This window comes from Lycium barbarum, chromosome 5 (genome assembly GCF_019175385.1).
Source record: "Lycium barbarum isolate Lr01 chromosome 5, ASM1917538v2, whole genome shotgun sequence".
Taxonomy (NCBI): domain Eukaryota; kingdom Viridiplantae; phylum Streptophyta; class Magnoliopsida; order Solanales; family Solanaceae; genus Lycium; species Lycium barbarum.
Genome location: NC_083341.1, coordinates 139,252,223 through 139,257,700, shown reverse-complemented (window position 1 = coordinate 139,257,700; position 5,478 = coordinate 139,252,223).

Here is a 5,478-nt window from a genome sequence, read left to right as displayed (position 1 = left end):
TTTCCCCATTTGGATCGTCCTATGGTTGATTCATATTATTCTAACCTTGATTCTAATTACTTCAATTTTTTTTTTTATTATAGCATTTAAAGGTCATGGATTGAGAAAGTTTTCATGGTCGGTGACTTTGGGTGTCATTATAATTTGGAATTGATAGTGTAAAATGAATATCAAACCTAGTAAGGTTGTTAAAGAATTAGAACACGGTTATAACTAGGTGATTTCGTCCTATCTGTCAAAGCCTTGGTAGATAGAGTTGCCCGATATTTGTGCTTGTGGGAGGTAGCAGTGTTATCAAAAGCGAAAAGCGCAAAAAACTTATGGTTCGTTGGGGCTTTAAGCTTTAAGCGCAAAGCATAAATAAAGTGAGGGGTTTATTGAAAAAAGGTGCAATGGGGCAAAAATACAAATATATATATATATATAGACACACACGAGTTTCTCGTCACGTGCGTTGCACGTGTATGTCAAATTACGAACACATTTTTTTAGTATTGAAGACTCAAATATTTAGTTTTCATCAGAAACCAAAGAACTTGGCTAAAGACTTTCCAATACTCCTTGCATAATCTAATTGAGTCACGACTCTTTATCCTTGGTTTAGTTGTGTTGAAGTGACTTAATTTATTTACTACTTCCCGAATGAGATTGACCGATTACATAACCCCCACCCCTACCCGAATTTTGATACCTAATATGGTGTCAGTTGTTCTAGTTCCTTTCAAATATAGAAGAGCCAATCTCACTTTTACCTCCCTAACATTTAAGGGTTGAGAAAAGGATACGGCTTCACATATTGAATGAGAATGACAACCCCTTATGTGACATATTCTGGTGAAAATTTTCATTTTTTGAATAAAGAGGTTTTTTTTCTTGTAGAAATAAAATACAAAAATGTACTCATAACTTTTATTATTATCCCATTCACCTAATCTGTTGAAAATAACGTACTTCTTTTGGGATATAACAACTATTTGGAACAATCTGTTAATAAAAGGAAAACATTTGATTAGACAATTAGAAAATTGAGAAAATTACACCATAAGTCACTGCACAAAAATTAAGCACATAAATAGCTTAACTTCTCAAATTCATCAAAAAGAACACTGTTTATTACTTTATTGGTATATTTACCGGTTACTTATCCCACTAAATTAGTAATTCAAATTAGATTTATCCCACTAAAAGAGGGATCAAATTTATTCTCTTACTTTTTATCTTTATTATTCTCATTTCTCTTTCTTCTACATGACGGGTACACCGCCATTAACTCCAGTGCTCCCTCTTCATCAATTGGTAGACTATTTTTTCATTTCTATTAGATTTTTGCTGTTGACGCTCTGCAATTATTCCATGTGTTAATTGATCATGGTTTTCAGACTGCAGGGGACGAAAAATCGTCTTTTTCACTCCTTCTCCTTTTACATTGGATATTACTACTTTTTTTTTTTTCATTTTATGTTTTCTTTTATTTGGAGCAAGGAGAATTAAATTGAGCTACTTTAATAATTTCTGCTTCAAAGAGTTGTTAAGCGAGGACGTATGTGGTAGCAAAGTCCTGAAAAGATGTTGAATGTAGGAAAATAGAGTTAAGAAAGTAAAACCCGTTTTTTTGTCACTTGCTTCTCCATTCATTGCTTTCACGTGATACGTGATGTCATTCACTATCTTCATAGTCAAAGTTAGATTAAAACCACTTCCATTTTTTCAAGCTTATTTTAGGCATGTGTCACCTCATGAAGAGATTTTTTTTTTAACCAAAAGAAAAAAAAAAAAAAAGCTTTTTAACAATTGCCTCATCGCTTGCCTCTCTTTCTTGAACTCATCAATTACTTTTCTAGTCTTCTCAAGCTCTCGGGATATGAAAAAATGTTCAACAAGCAAGCTTTGTAGCCATTGTTTCTTTCTATTCGTAGATTTGAACTTGTTTTATTTAGAAAAAATATTTTTTATTCCCGGTAAAATATAATACTACAAACATATTTTGTTTGAGAGAACAATATCATCATGATATTTTTAAAATAAAGAATTTATTTCTAATTTTCATTAACCTTGCGTGCATTTCAATTCTAGTTACTAAAATAATATTAGACACTCCGTCTAGCATTAAATCATAAGTCATGTATATCTACACTTTAACAATTTCAAGTGTAATTTTCGTTGTTTACATCTATCCTAACATTTGTATAAAATGAGATTTCATCAAAAATTACAAATACTAAGTAATTAAATAATGAGTAAAGTAAAGAAAATAAAACCTGTTTTTGCCACTTTCTTCTCCAATCATCACACTTAGGTTGACATCTTCCTGCGAAATTGTTTCATACCAAAACACAGTACATTGTGCCCCCTGGAAGGTGAGATTTATGTCTGCCTAGCAAAATGATTTTGTCTTCATTTGCAAAAGACATGCTGCTAACTTGGCATTTCTTGAAAAATCTGGAAGAAGCCTAGAAGAAAATGCAAGAGAAGAACAGAAACCCGAAGTTGTGAATAATTAATTTCAATTTTGGAGTATGGTTGGTGTCTCTGTTTTCATTCATATACTACCAAGTGAAAATTATCACTGCTTTGCGAATCTTCTCAATATTATTACAGATTATTTTGTGTCACAATTTATAATCCATAGTGAAAGGGGGAATTTGTGAGATTTCTCAAAATATTTCCGACAGTGTCATAGAAAAAGCTTTGTCATCGAACCTGCAATCGTCATAGTCACTAGGTTCGCAGTTAAATATTAACATATATTTCATGTATTTTCTAATACAAATAGATAGTCGAAGCAAAAGTTATTGGGATAAGACTATCTAATACCCTCCATTCGTGCCTTTTGAAAGTAGACAAAATGAATGCAATCGAAACCTTGATAAAAGCCTCATCAAGACGACATTTGCTAATTATTCAGTGAGAATTATGAAGATGACGGCACAAGACATGTCTGCCGAGAAAAGAATAGGGGAAGGTAGTTAGGGTCTCCAACTGGTGGAATGTAACGTACATGCAGAGGCGGATTTAAAGGTAGGCCAGGGTGTTCGGCAAAAAATTTCACTGTATATATAAGGTAAATTTTCCGAGTTTATGTAGATATATTTGTTTTGAACACCCTCAACAACATGGAAAAGGCTAGCTCAGCGGTTTTCGAACACTTTGGATGAAATCCTGGATCCGCCACTGCGTACATGGGAAGTCGAGTTTCCCACCAATTGATATTTTAGTCCTCAACTTAATACTATATTCATATTGCTTTCTTAGTCGTTCTTCTTGAAACCTTTTGCCAGGAATTTTCTGATTTTTTATGGTTCTCTTTTGAAAGCTTGGACGCAAAGAGGTTTTCTGCCACCGGTTCATTTAGTTGCTCCCGACTTTTGCGGCGTCTTTTCATTTGAGCTACAGTTAATCGTTTTTAAAAAAAAATAAATAAAAAAAATAGCATGTTTACATTTTAAAAGGGTATTTAAATTTTAGAAGGGCATTTACATAATTTAACTTTTAAGTTAGAGAATTCATGCTTTTAATATAATATATAAGAGTGTGTGTATATATGTTTAGTCCAAGACTAATAATATAAGCATGAATAGCAAATATATGGAAGAAATTGTAAAAATATTACGATAAAGTGAAATATCAATTATCTGGTGTCATCCCTTCAAAGAGGCTCATTGACAAGGAAAAGTATGTCTTAAAACCTTGATGATGACACTGAAGCGCAAATAAAGCGAGGCAAAGCGCTCAACATGTTTGAGCCTTGCTTCGGGTTATAAGCGATCCTTTGACAACACTGGGTCATAGCAGGTGTCCTGTGAAATTAGTTGAGATGGGTGCAAGCTGACCCGAACACCTCATTTATTTTTTATTTTTTTAAAAAAAAGTTAGAACAGTGGTTATCATGCATGCGTGTTTCTACTTTGATAATTAAGCGGGCATTCTTCGATTGGTTTTATAAGTGCTGAAGTTATGATTCCATTGGACAATGCGAATGGTGGAGTATGTCATTAAATAATACTCCATCTGTTTCAATTTGTTTCTAACTTATTTTCTTTTTAGTCCTTGTCAAAATGAATGACCTCTTTTCTAATTTGAAAACAATTTAGGGGATTTAGTCCTATAAATTCATGGAGAAATTAATAAATAACACTTATAAAAGAATATCTCAATTTCTATTGTTTATACTAAGTTGGTGCAAAACCAATTAAATTATATTTTTCAGTCTTGTTACAGAAGGAACTCCAGATAATGTTATAGTGTGCAACGTTATTATTATACAGATATCATAGTTCTAACTAAAAAAAGAAAACATTGATCACTTTCGTTGACTAAAATGCATAGCTTTATGTAGACGTAACTTTCGAAAAAGAAAGAAAATTATACAACCGTACTTTAAGTTAACCAGGTAGCAGTTATACTTCAAAATAGTTCCTGCATCTATGGAGCGACCTTTCTCCTGCTCAAGCTAAAATTTTGGTTGATTATCAAGGTCTTTACAAAGAGAATGATGTGCCTGCTCACTTGACTCCAGATGTTTTGCATATTGCATACCAGACGTATAACATGGCGCATTCAGTGTAATTATTCATGGCCTATATGTATTTTAAACACCTGTTAGAAATTAGAAAAAAAACTGAAAATATAATTTTTGACGCAGACAGTGACAACGATTTTTTAAAATACTAAATAAAATGCAACACACATTAGGCAGATAAAATCTCAAATCACACAGAAAAGATCGCGAAGAAATGAAAGATGCATCTTTTATTCAATTTGATCATATGCATACAAGAGGACAAGCATCCTGTGCACATCTTCTAAAACGGAAGTGAGCACAGGTGAGAGGACCCCACTTTCCCGCATCCCTCTCCCCACGAGCAGAATACCAGAGATGCACAACAATTAGAATGAAAAGAAATACAAAAAAAATAAAAATAATAATAATAAAAAATTAAAAAGACACTAGAACCATTCGTCAATGGTGAGAATGTGCAAATGAGTTATACATATATAAGCAATAGGCGGCTGAAAATTGTATATAAGGTAAGTTTAATTCAATTCAAAGTCTTAAGTAGGGTTTTCTACCTATGTCAAATAAGGAATGATTTAATAAGTTTTTTTTAAAACTATTTTTTAATCCTAAGTATTAGGCAAATAGAAAATGACGATTTTGTCTACTGTAGAGTTTTTTAATGAAGGACAAAAAGTTCAATTGATATTTCTAAGACCCTTCTTGTTTTTAATATCATACTAGTCTCTATGAACATACCTCGCACGTTATCCCTTGTCAATCATAAACATATTAGGTAATGTTATTTGAAATTACATATTATTTACTTTATAAAGTATACAAACATTGTTTGATCGTATTCACTTAATACTTCCATGAAAATGTTCTTTTTGGTATATATCCTTTATGTTTTAGAATTGTATACTTGTGTTGTTAATGTCAAAAGAGGTGAGGATTACTTCGTAAATGAAAAGTCAAAGATA